The 13,683-nt window shown below is 44.4% G+C and overlaps 1 protein-coding gene across 4 annotated transcripts in view; it reads right to left on the bottom strand.

The window, feature by feature from the left end:
* The window catches only part of RCAN3 (RCAN family member 3), a 34,524-nt gene extending 26,690 nt beyond the window's left edge, over window positions 1-7,834 (bottom strand). For 2 of the 4 annotated variants that reach the window (XM_070458935.1, XM_020902053.2), the window contains exon 1: window positions 7,560-7,834. The gene's annotated coding sequence lies outside the window, so the exon portion shown is untranslated. Of the gene's footprint in view, window positions 1-1,405; window positions 1,951-7,559 lie in introns of those variants that run through there. The other 2 variants (XM_020902052.2, XM_020902054.2) reach the window with 1 other exon arrangement.
* Window positions 7,835-13,683: the final 5,849 nt, after the last annotated feature.

Below are 13,683 nucleotides of genomic sequence, written 5' to 3'. Positions count from 1 at the left end.
CAAATATATACTGCATGCCAGGTACAGGGAGATATGAGATGAATAAAGCATGGTTCCTAGCCTCAAGGAGCTCCCACCCAGCAAGAATTTCTCCTCACCACCACCGCCGACCTCAAAAGGATCTTGGCACCAACACATTTTTTGTTTTCTGTGTGTGTGTGTGTGTGTGTGTGTGTGTTTTAATTTGGCTGCACTGGGTCTTAGCTACAGCATGAGACTTTTTTTTTTAATTGGAGGATAATTGCTTTACAATGTTGCGTTGGTTTCTGCCATACGACACCATGAATCAGCCATACGTACACATAGGTCCCCACCCTCCTGAGCCTCCGGCCCACCCCGCATCCGATCCCACGCCTCCAGGTCGTCACCGAGCACCTAGCTGAGCTCCCTGAGTTACAGAGCAACTTCTATTTTGCATATGGTAATATGTATGTTCCGACGCTACTCTCAGTTCCTCCCTCCCTCTCCTTCCCCCTGCGCCCCCACCCTGTCCACAAGCCTGTTCTCTACGTCTGCGTCTCTATTCCTGCCCTGCAAATAGGTTCATCAGTACCATTTCTCTCGATTGCATATATAAGCATTATTATATGATATTTTTCTCTTTCTGACTTACTCCTTTCTATATGAAGGCTCTAGGTTCAGCTGTTCCACTAGAACTGATTCAAACTCATTCCTCTTCACAGCATGTGAACTCTTAGTTGTGGCATGTGGTATCTAGTTCCCTGACCAGGGATCAAACTCGGGTCCCCTGCATTGGGAGTGCAGGCTCTTAACCATTGGCTCCTATATATTTTTTCCCTTTAAACACAGATTTATTCTCTCACTGTTTTAGAGCTCAGACTTTTTTTTTTCCTCTTTGGCTGCCATGCACTGCATGTAGGATCTTAGTTCCCTGACCAGGAATCAAACCTGTGCCTCCTGCATTAGAAGCACACAGTCCTAACCACTGGACTGCCAGGGAAGTCCTGCCTCCTATAGTTTTAATGTATCCATCTCCACCCATTCTTTCTTCTTTCTTAGCAAACACACTTCTTCCTGAGTTCCTGCCCCCACCCCACCCCAGTCTTGAAAAAAGAAAAATCTTCTATTTGAAGTCTGCCTGCCCCTCAATCCACCTCCCTCTGTCCCTGCTTCCCCTTTCCTAGGGGCGTCCTGGAAAGAGGCCTCTCCCTGACTCCCATCACCCCTGAATTCCCAGCAGCTGGACTCCTGCCGCCACCTTCCAGTTGAACCGGCCCCGACTGGCCAGCAGCAGCCTCCTTGGGTTGGCACCTGCCTCCGGGCAGCCCCCGGTCCCACCCGTCCACCGTGGGATGTCTCCGCGCCCCCGCCTCCCACCGTCCCGTCTCTCCCAGCTCTCCTTCCTCCGCATCTGTCCTCACAGTGGTCCTCTCTCTCCACTCACCCTTTACAACTCTGTCTCCTTGAGGTTTCAACCCCATCCTCTTCGTCATCTTACTCTTCCTGAGCTTTTATCCACGCCCCAGCATTTAACTACTCCGCCACCAGTGTTTCTCAACGTGTTTCCTGCTTCCCTGTGGTTCACCCGCGTGACACGTGTCTATCAAGACGGTCTCTCGCTTCCGACAATTATTCTTAAGCCAGGAAAGATGTCACCAAAGTGAAGGGGGAAGCAGGATCTTGGGCACTGGAGGGGATGGTGGTTTGAAAAACAACGTGACCCTGAGAGATTCTAATCTGCCCCCAAGTCCTTCCTGCCTGTGCACACGGAAAATCACAGGTCTGTGTGAGTTACATACAGGGACTCCGTCTCTCTCTCCTGAGATCTAGACTTGCAGACTCGTTTTTTTAGCTTTCCACTGAATATGCCTAACTGGGTAGCCCACAGGCACTACAACTGTTCAAAACTTCTTCCAGTAGATTATTGTGCTGGAAATCTCCAATCAGGAAAGGGGCCTGATGGGGGCACGTGGCATCTCACTGTGACTTTCGTTGCAACCTTTTCTTCAAGACTAAGTTGTGGAGGGTAGTCTGTAGCTTTCACAGCACTTTGCTCATTTCGCTGTTACAGTACTTATGATTGTTTGTTCACAGAGCACTCTTAGCTAACAGAGCATGAGTGCCTTTGGACCCCAGTCCCTGGCCCAGTTTCTGGCTCACAGTATATGCTTCATAAGGATGGCTGAATGAAAGCAGATAACACTGTGATACGGCAGCACACACAAAGGAAAATTTCATTCTGCACGAGGATGAAAGACAGCTTCTCGGAAGAGAATTTCAGCAAGACAAGAATGGGGTGCATTCCAGGCGAAGCCAACAGTCCATGGACAAAGGCGGGGAGACAAAAAGGTCAGCAGGCACGAGATATAAGATCTGATGTGGCCGGAGTGGACCATGTTTGGTGGTCTGGCAGGAAACACAGTGAGAAAGGTGGGTTGGGCCGGCTGCCTCGAAAGTAGGGTTACAGAGATCCGACATAAAAAGTAGTCAATTCTAGGACTTCCCTGGTGGTCCAGTGGTTAAGAATCCGCCTGCCATTGCAGGGGACACCGATTCGATCCCTGGTCCATGAAGACTCCACATGCCGCAGGGCAACGGACCCTGAGCACCACAACCGCTGAGGCTGCGCTCTGGAGCCGGAGCTCCCCAGCTAGAGAAGGCAGCACAATGAGCAACGCACACCCCACAACCAGAGAAAGCCTGTGCGCTGCGATGAGAGCCCAGCGCAGACAAAAGGAAATACAAATTTAGGAATTAGCCAATATTAGCATGGTATTGAAGGTTTTAGGCAATTAAACTTCCAGTATCACTAAAAGTGGGCGGTCTTTTTAGCTCTTAGCTCTCAGAGACACTAAAGTTTTATTCCCCGCCCCATTAAAAAGAGGCAAGGAAAACACGATTTGGTTGGAGACTCAGGGAGCTCTGAATGGCTAGATTTTAAAATTTGAGAAAGTCAAGCTATGTTTGGTAAGATTTTCTATTGGTCTCAAGTACCTTTTTCCAACCTCCGAAAAGAAAAAAAAAAACAGGGCACAAGAAACAATCCTTCACCTGACTTAAAAGAAAAAATTCTTAGAATGTTACACCTTCATTTCCTGTTTTCTACCTTCATTTCAGGGCAACTTTTTCTTTTGATATAATTTCAAACAGAAAAACTATAAGAATCGTATGAGAAATTCCTGTATACCCTTTTCTCGGAGTTACCAATTTCTTACATTTTGACTCATTTTAAAAATCATTCCCTCATTTTTCTATATACATGTTTTTCCCTGGAACCATTGAGATTAAGACAGTATTGCTCCTTTCACTCTCAAATACTTCATTGTATAAGAACAAGATCATTTTCTTGTATAATCCACAGTTCAATTATCAAAACCAAGTACTTTAACAATGATATAACACTGTTACTGAAATCAGAGTCTATTTTCAAGTTTTGCCAGTTATCCCCTATAACTTACATAGGTTATTTTATAGGTATTTCCCCTTCAATTTTTTTTAGATAATTGTTAAATTATTTGCCTTTCATCAAAAATTATTTCAATAATCTTTATAGTATTGGTACATTTTCTTCACTTAAACATTAGTGTATATTTGATACAGTTTAAACGGATGGATTAATGAAATCCCATAGTAACTACAAATAAGTCTAAACAATCTTTAAATATGTATCTCAGGAAGATTTGGGCTCGAAAATCAGAATTTTCTAGATTTAAACTCTGTCTCCTGCCCCTAGCACTCCTGACCCAGGGATCGAACTCACGCCTCTTGCATCCTGCATTGGCAGGTGGAGTCTTTACTGCCGCGCCGCCTGGGAGGCCCGCCCCAGTATTCGATGTTAGGTACCTTAGTTTGCCTCCTTTCCTGTTTCCTCCTATAAAATGGGGGTAATAATAATCCTTATCCAATAAGGATATTATGAGTACTAAATCAGAGAATACATATTGCGTGCTCAGAATGATGCTTTGCATATAGTTGGTGCTCAATAATTAATTATTTTTACATAGGCATGATCTATGCCAACATATTTTTGGGTGGAAAGGATCCCAATAATATCAGAACCTTTGACGGAACTGATATTAAAATTACAAAATGAGAAAAATACACACCCAAATGATCTAATGCCAGGCAACAAAAAAGGACACAAAAATAAAGCTACAAAAACAAAACTAACACTTTGAATCATTTCAAGAAAACTGTTCAGTGACAACTATCAATAAAACCAGCTCCAGGGCAACCACTGGTACGGTGATATAGTTCCAATGTGAAATCATGTAAAGATTTAAAAACATAGAGCTAGCTGAAAAAGTCCACAGTGCACTTTTCAAGGACCTCAAAGAACATTATGTTGTGATTCAGCGCATGTAGTATTAGAGACATTATCTTTCTCCTGATGGTTCTCTTGCTAAAGAATTTTTTTTGGATATAGCTTAAGCCAACATTGTCAACCATTTCATAATTTTCTGATATTACAAATGCAGCTAGATGTGAACAGAGATATGATCGGAATCAACCAGTGGAAAAAACAATCTTAGCACATCTGTAAAGAAATCATAAGTTATTTCAGCTGGTACTTAAGAAATAGCTTGATTTTATTAAGAAAAAAATTTACAGAAGTACACTGGAGTCTGGTAACTCTGCTCTGGTGCAACTCCTACAAGACTAAGGTGTCTCTCAATTTCCTAACTCAGGGAAATAGGATTGGAAAGGGCTGGACCAATATCAGCTTTTATAAGCAAAAGTCTGTGGTAATCAGGGTCTAGCATCATCTGCAGCACAACTGTAGCTGTGGCTGGCTTCTAGCAAATTGTTTCCTCATGGAAATATTAAATGAGTGGAAAACTCCAAGTAGCATGACCATCTGCTCAGATACAAGTCTTGTGACAAAAGTAACCATCAAGGGAAAATGTCAAGCACATGAATCTGACTTTGCATTTTAAATTCTGATCAGGAAAAGGTAAATTCCTCTTCCAAGATTAAAATATAATAATAATTTTTCAAAATAGTATGCTTCTCAACTTGGCGAATATTTAACATACCTTAGCTAGATGCAATTTATTATTTTCTGATGTGATCAATCAACACTGGAAGCAAACAAGTATCTCATTTCCAGCTCCACAAGTGCCCTACTGAATAACCTGGGAAAAATCATCTGGCTTTTTGAGTTACATTTGTCCTCTCAATATAAAATGAGCAAAATACTCAGAGATGTTGTTGAACTATTAAATACCTTTTTAAAATTTCCATATTATAAGTTTAGACTAAATTCTCCCCCCCCCCCCCAAAAAAAAGAACCTTCTGGATTGTCAGTGTGAGGGTTTCAAATAGCTATCTTGTAAGTCTGTTATCTTCCACTTCCTCCCCATTCACTACTTGCAGGCAGAAAATCTTACTACTTTCTAGTAGTTGTGGTAAGAAAAAAAAAATGGTGCCACAGTAAAGGTGAAAATTAGATTTTTGAATTTTGTATGTTTCAACGACCTATGCCCTCTTTTCATATGTAATTCAGAAATGGTCCTGTTATAATTACTGAGATGCAGTGAAGTACTTTTCAGTGGGAGAGAGAAATAACAATAACCAACTGACAGAACAAATGAAAGTAACTGGTTTTAAAGAACTGAAGTAGAGATATAAGGACTGATGCTATTTCTTTCACAGCATAGAATTCATTTCCCCTCACTATAAGCTCTACATTTGAGGAGAAAAGTGGAGACCCACTGTCTGACCTCCACCTCCTGTGGTTCTCTAGGTCTAGATAATAAATGGCATTGAACTTTAGAGCTCCCATTATTTCACAGACTTCAGCCTAATGGATTTCCAAATCACACTATTTTTCATGATGCTTTGCTGAAGTCTTTCAACCACTATATCCTCCAGCACCATACACAATCTGTACTCATTTGTAACCATTAACATGCACATGTTTAAAAGTTTTACAAATGTTATAATTCAACAGTGGAAAAAAATCTTGCCTTCTCGAAAAGCACTGAAATCTCTTCCCACTCTAAGAAAGAAGTTTTGCTAATCCAGTAAAACAAAGCTGACAGCGTGGCTAAAGAAGGGGAGCTGAGTTTTCAAGCCTTTCACTGTCTTCCTGCGTCAAAAATCAATTTCCAGAAAACCAATACAAAATCCCCATCAAAAAGCACGACCATCGTGTGATACACAAACATCTATATTCTGAGTCTCAATATTCTGTGTTTTATAATTTAGTATTTTGAACCACAACTAATGAAACACTCTTAAAATTAATCATTTTAAATCCTGTGTAATCACAGCTACAACGAGTCATGCGTGTGTTCTCCATCAGTTCTGACTCTTTGTGAGCCCATGGGCTGTAACCTGCCAGGCTCCTCTGACCATGGGACTTTCCAGGCAAAAATATTGGAGTGGGTTTCCATTTCCTCCTCCAGGGGATCTTCCCGACTCAGGGATCGAACCTGCGTTTCCGGAGTCTCCTGTACCGGCAGGCAGATTCTTTACTAGGGAATCCCTCAATCCATTATCAAACCGTACATGTGAGACTCTATGAAATGCAGAGACTTCCAGGCTTCCGCAGTGGCTCAGCAGTAAAGAATCCACCTGCCAATACAGGAGACGTGGGTTCCATCCCAAGCTTGGGAAGATCCCCTGGAGAAGGAAATGGCAACCCACTCCAGTATTCTTGCTTGGAGAATGCCATGGACAGAGGAGCCCGGCAGGCTACAGTCAGTCCATGGGGTCGCAAAGAGTGGGACACGATTTAGAGACTCAACAACAACAACAGGTAACTTTCAATAAGAGGGAGTTAATACTTTTTTTTTACAGGATTTGTGTCATTTATTTTTTTTCCATTTATTTTTATTAGTTGGAGGCTAATTACTTTGCAGTGGTTTTTGTCATACATTGAAATCAATTAGCCATGGATTTACATGTATTCCCCATCCCGGTCTCCCCTCCCGAGTTAATACTTTTGAGCATCACGTTAAACAATTCTGTTAGTATCTACAACACGGATCGGAACTGCTCCGTGCCCTAGACTCCTAATCTCCTGAAGGAGATGATCAGATTTTGCACGGAAGCTGAGACGAAGCAAGCTGAAAACAGACCACTACTGCTCTATCGGCCCAGGCAGCAGAAGGAAGCAGACAGACAAGTTTCAAGAAGTTATCCAACAGGTAATGCGATGGTTACCCACGCATCACTGAGAAAGGAGCAAAAACAACAACAACAAAGACGGGCTTCCACCTTCTGGTCGCCCCGTTTTACCAACTGCCCCCTTCTGCGTTCAGGAGCAGGCTGGATCTGTCAGCTTTTCAAAAAGTCAAACAGCTGTTGCGAGGCAGATCCCTTCTCTTGGTTGTGTTCTGTAAATACACCGCCCAGAGCTGTCAGAGAAGACCCTGGGCGCAAAGGGCTGCACCCGGGGGGCAAAGGCGCAGCATCTCCGGGGTCTGGCGCACAGGAGCGCCCACCCTTCCAGGACACAGACGGACTGTTTCGTTTTGGTTTTTTTTTTTTAAACTTTCCACACCCAGTGCACCCCAATCCTCTCCAGAGCCGGGTGCACAGCCTGCTCGGAGAGGCGGGCGCGGGCCCCACCCGGCGAAGCGGAGACTCACCTGCGCGCGTGGTCGCCGCAGCAGGCAGGCAGGTAAGGGAAGGAGAGGCCGGGGCTGCCAGACGGGCTACGCGGGAGCTCGGGAGTCCCAAAGCGGCTGGGCCTCCGGGGAGACACGGCGGGAGGTGGCCGCGGCAGAGTCTGTGCGGCGCCGGCTGCCGGGCCGCCACGCCCTCGACCCCGGCGCGAGCTACTGCCTGGGCTCTGGGCGCGAGCCGCGACCGGGCAAGCTGGGCAGTCGGCGGCGGGCGCGCGCGCCCGGCCCCGCGCGGCTCAGCCCCGCCTCTGGCGAGCGCGCGCGGCGCAGGCGCTTGAGGTCGGCCGCCCAGCAGGGGCGCGCCGGGCCGGGACGCCGACAGGAAGCGGCCACGCCCCTCGCGTGCGGCCGTGTGGGCGGGGCGCGGCCTTGTGGGCGGGGCACGGGCGCGCGCACTTGGCTTGCCTGGCCGGGTGTTCTCTTCCGCGGAGAGCTCGGGTGCTCGGGCCGTCACGTTGGGTGGGGGGTGTTAAGGTTCCCCCGACGGCTGGACCTTAGGCGAACTTTGCGTCTTGCATCGTGACCAAAAATAGCTTATCTCCCTTTTTTTTTTAAATCCAGTTTGGCCCCATTATGTCGATGGCAAGAATAATTAGTAGGAATATTACGAACATTTACTGCGAGCCAGTTACTATGTACACTGCACCGCGTGCTTTGCAGTTTTTACCTCATGTAACCTCACAAGCAGCGAACCGAACATTGTTATCCTCCTTTTATAGACGAGATGGGCTTCCAGGGGCTTAATTGCCCGTGGAGAGGCAGCTAGTTAGGTGGGTGGCTGAGCTATAGGTTGCATCGGAGTGCTGTGCGTTATTCTGGGCTCTGAGCCAAGGTGGAATTCTGGCGCCTTCTCACCTGCCTTTCCTTCCACTCTCCCCTCCCTTCTCTCCAGTATGTACAATACTAATAATATTTATATTTCTAATATTTTATTTCTTGTTTGCAAAACACTTTTCATGGCACAGTCTTTCTTGATTCTCCCTGAATTCTCCGGAAACAGTGGGGGCATACTTACGGTTGTTTTACAAATAGAAAGACCAAAGGCCTAAGCTGTTCAATAAGTTGTCCAGAGTTACAGTGCTGAGGAGTGAGTCTTCCTTTGGCAGGTTATTAAAAAAAAATTCCGCCCCCCGCCCCGCCAGGCATCTGAGCCAAGCCTGGCAGGGAGCCTGTGTCTCCTTCTGTTAGTTCACAGAGAGGTAAACAGTGGCACAGAACAGGAAGGGAATTTGTCTGAAGGATGTGAAATTAGAAGAAAACCAGTTTCTGATCTCTCACACATAGCCGCCTCTGAGGCAAAGTGAAGCAAATTGAGGGTCAAAATCAAGGAAACCCTGCTGCTAGGCACTTAGCCTCTGGGTTCAGGGGACAGGAAGAAGGTTTAAGGTGTGCAGAGTACATGAACCTAGAGACTCATACAGAATGAAGTAAGTCAGAAAGAGAAAAAGAAATATCGTGTATAAACATATATACGTATGTATGTATGTATGTGGACTCTTGCCCTTGAACTGCAAGATCAAACCAGTTAATCCTAAAGGGCATCAACCCTGAATCCTCACTGGAAGGACTGTGAAGCTGAAGCTCCAATACGGAAAGAGCCGACTCATTGGAAAAGACCCTGATGCTGGGAAAGACTGGCAGGAGGAGAAGGGAACAGAGGATGAGATGGTTGGATGGCATCACCGACTCAATGGACATGAGTTTGAACAAGCTCCGGGAGTTGGTGATGGACAGGGAAGCCTGGCGTGCCGCAGTCCATGGGGTCTCAACAAGTCGGACACGACTGAGCGACTGAACTGAAGTGAATGAGAACCTACTGCATAGCACAGGGAACTCTACTAGTTGCACTGTGGCGACCTAAATTGGGTAGGATATCCAAAAAAGAGGGGATATGTGAATAGTTACGGCTGATTCACTTTGCTCTACAGCGGAGGCTGACACAGCAATGTGAGGCAACTAGATTCCAATGAAAACAAAATAAAAATTAAAAAATAATGTGTGTAGAATATATGTAATCTCTGTTAGATTTAAACTAAGGAATCAAGGTTGCATTATAGTCCCAATCACTCTTAAGAATTGACCTGGCACCGTCACAGAGATATGTCCAGGGGATCACCCCTCTGGCTTCCTATTCATTGCTTCTGATGTTTCTGCTGCTTCCAACCCTGCTGCCTTCTACCCCCTACCAAGTTCTTACTTTCATACACTTAAAAAAACATCTACTGAGAGCCACTTCATCTGTTACAGTTCCCCTAAGAACTGCAGTTTTTCTTCTCTAAATTTCTCAAACACAGCAACTTCAGCAAAAATTGAGTTTTTAGTTTAAAATGAATTTGGAAACTGCTGCATTCTGTACCGCTGCCTGAGGATCCACTAATGCATCTTACACAGAAATGGCTCTGAGAGGTCCTAAAGTAAGAAGACTGGCTTGTTGTTCAGTCACTCAGTCATGTCCGACTCTTTGTGACCCCACAGACTGCAGCAAGCCAAGCTTCCATGTCCTTCACCAGCTCCCAGAGCTTGCTCAAACTCATGTCCATCGAGTCGGTGATGCCATCTAACCATCTCCTCCTCTGTCGTCCCCTTCTCTGCCTGCCTTCGATCTTTCCCAGCATCAGGGTCTTTTCCAATGAGTCGGTTCTTTGCATCAGGGGCCAGAGTATTGGAGCTTCAGCATCAGTCCTTCCAATGAATATTCAGGGTTGATTTCCTTTAGGATTGACTGGTTTGATCTCCTTGATGCCCAAGGGACTCTCAAAAGTCTTCCACAGTACCACAATTTGAAGGCATCAGTTCTTCAGCACTCAGCCTTCTTTATGGTCCAACTCCCATGTCCATACATGACTACTGCAAAAACCATAGCCTGGACTAGAAGGAGCTAGTCAAAGCTAAAAAAGACTAATTTAGCCTTGTTTGACTCAGGGTTTCCCTGAGATATTAGGCCTTGTGCTGAGTACTAGGTTTTTACAAATCTACACTTCAGGAGTTCACAGGTAGGGGAGACAGGTAAGCAAACAACTAACCGCAACACAGTTTTATATATACACTATGAGAGACATTTGCAAAGTGCTGACAATGCAGAGGAAGAAGAAAGCAATTCTACCTGGAAAACTGAGGGAAGGCTTTGCGCTAAGAAGTTATTTGAGGAGGAGTTTTCTAGGTGGAGAATATGGAAAAGGACATTCCCTAGAAATAGTGGCATATTTAGAGATATAAAGATATGTCTTTGCATTGGTCTTTGGAATAAGTATTAAATATTATTCAAAAGATTTTTTTTGCATGTAATAAGCCACCCAAATTGGATTAAACAATAAATGGAATTCATTAACTCATGTAACTCAGAAATGTGGGCTTCAGGCATGACTGGACCTAGGGGCTTAAAAATATGACATCAGAATTTGATCTCCATTTCTTAACTCTGTTTTCCTTTGTGTTGACTTCATTCTCAGGCTGTCTTTCCTCAGGAGGTGGCAGAATGACTGCTAACAACTTCAAATCATATCCTTACTGGCAGAGAGGTGTTTTTCCTCCATGCTATCAGTGAAAGTCCCAGAACTGCATTTTGTTGATGTAACTTGGATTTCTTGTGCATTATTAAGCCACTCTCTTCAGAAGAGGGATCGAATACTCTGACGGCCCAGACCTGGGCCATGTACTAACCTCTAGAGCTAAGGTGTGGTCGTGTGTGCATGCATGCAGGCTCGGTCACTCAGTCATGTCTGACTCTTTGCGACCCCATGAACTGTAGCCCACCAGGCTCTTCTGTCCATGGGATTCTCCAAGCAAGAATACTGGAGTGGAGCGCTATTTCCTCCTCCAGGGAATCTCCCTGACCCATGGTGGAACTCACGTCTCCTGCGTTGGCAGGTGGATTCTTTACCGCTGAGCCACTGGGAAGCCCTTAAGGTGTGATCAGCAGCTCTTAAATCTCTGAGAACTGGGGAAAGGGGGCTTTCTCTGTGACCAAAAATTTTCTTTTGGTCCCTTTATCTACTCTACTTTTCTTCTTCCTGATTTATGTCTCTGGGGTGACCTGCATACACTGCTTCAATGGGTCCCTTATACTCTGGCTTATCATTGGATTTATCCATAAAAGACATTGGAAGAACTCAGAGAGTTGGGGAGGATGAAGTAAGGGTATTATTCCACAGGACTTGCCCTTCCGTGTCATTGCAGGCTGGCTACATACCTCTACTGAGTCTTCTGTCGTGTGCCGCTCTTCACACAGCTCTCGCTCCTGCTTCTGGTCGAGTCTCCCTTCTCTTTTCCTAGGACTGGTGGTATTAATAGCTCCCTTCTGCTGGCAGCCTTGGGGTTTCATCCCATCATTTCTTCCTGTTTCCCTTAACCCTGCCCACACATTTGTACACACCCTTTACCAAACTCAGCTTAGATTAACCTTCTGCTGGAACTTTGACGGTTACACTCACCAAAGATAATTCAAGTTTTTATTACCCAAAGAAAGGGAAATCAGTAAAGATCAGGCAACAGCGATAAGATGGCAATACTGGTTTGGTAGTGTTATTACAATGATGCAGACTAGAAATGACGGCAGCTTGGACAAGGAAGTGGTAAAAAAATAGTATGTTCCTGGTGATATTTAAAGGCAAAGTTAACAAAATTTAATGATGAATTAATGCAAGTTATGAGCAATAGAGATGGAAGCAGCTAGAAGACACAGGTCTGGAGCCCAGGAGTGGGCTCAGATGAAGCGCAGTGATTTTGGGAGGAGGTGTGCTGGGTAGTTGAAATTATTGACTCATGTGAGATGACCCAGGCGGAGCAGGTGGGAAAAAACACAAAAAGGGCAAAGAGCAGAATCCAAAACAACTTCAGTCTTTACATGGTGAGCAGGGAAGAGGTGCCATCTTGTAGATAATCAACTAGGTTGTGGGTAACTTGAGAGCAAGGATGGAATCTTCCACATCTTTCCTCTTACCGTTGTGCCCCCAATGTGTGATAAGTGCTTGTTATGACCGAACTTCACATGGTTTTACATTTCTAACTGTCACTCCCTCTCCTCTGCATCACTGTGAGGTTTGAGTTACAGGCAGAGAAAAACACAAGAGAGAAATCAAGCCCTTGTGATTCAGTCCATTGAAACCTGGGCCAAGGTTGATAAGCATTTTTCTGTCCTGAAAAATTCAAACAGAACCCATCAGATCCTGAGTATCTTTTCTCTTGCCTTGGAGGAGAATTTCCAGACAGATCTTTTTATTTCAGATTTGGTTATTCTTATTTAAGTAGACTTAAAACTCATAACTTTAAAAAGTTCTTCTTGGTTTGTGCTCTGGAATTAATGGAAATGGTAAAAGATCTCTATCTCACACTCTAGTGTTGCTGGTGGAATGTAAAAGGAGACAACCAATTTTTGGAAACTTTGCCAGTTTTTCAAGCGAAATGTACACCTACCCTGTGATACAGAAATTCCACTTCTAGATATGTATTCAACAAAAATGTTAGCAAATGTTTCCCCAAAGTGGGGGCTTTGTACAACAATTATTTTTACCATCTTTAATTCATAATACCCCCAAACTTGAAATATTCTAAATGTCCATGAAAAGAAGAATAGATAAACAAACTATGGTGTATTCAAACTATGGAATACTATGCAGTCATAAAAATATAAACTACTGATACACGTAACAACATAAATAAATCTCAAAACAATTGTTGGGCCAAAAGAAGGCAGACATCAAAGAGTTATAGGTGTACAATATGTATGTATATGAACTTAAGTAGAAGGCCAAACTATGGTGATCAGCATCAGAATGGTGGAAGGTCTGAAGGATAGAGATTGATTGGGAAGGGATACAAAAGAACATTCTGGGAACATTCATATTTACTGGATTTCTACTGTTTGCCAGGCACCATTCTAGGCACTGAGAAGATAGCAGTGAAGAAAGCAAATGAAGTTGCTGCTTTTATACAGATCTGCCTCAGTTCCTCACAGTGACTGCAAAGCATCTGTGCATTTTAAATAGGAAAAAAGAAAGTAGCCTTTCTTTAAATATAGCCAGTGACAAGTATGAGGAACTTTCTTCTCCATTTTTCAGTTGCTGGTGGGACGGCAGCGCAGTACAGTGCA

Source organism: Odocoileus virginianus, chromosome 30 (assembly GCF_023699985.2).
Source record: "Odocoileus virginianus isolate 20LAN1187 ecotype Illinois chromosome 30, Ovbor_1.2, whole genome shotgun sequence".
NCBI classification, from domain to species: domain Eukaryota; kingdom Metazoa; phylum Chordata; class Mammalia; order Artiodactyla; family Cervidae; genus Odocoileus; species Odocoileus virginianus.
This window is presented reverse-complemented; position numbering and strand designations above follow the sequence as displayed.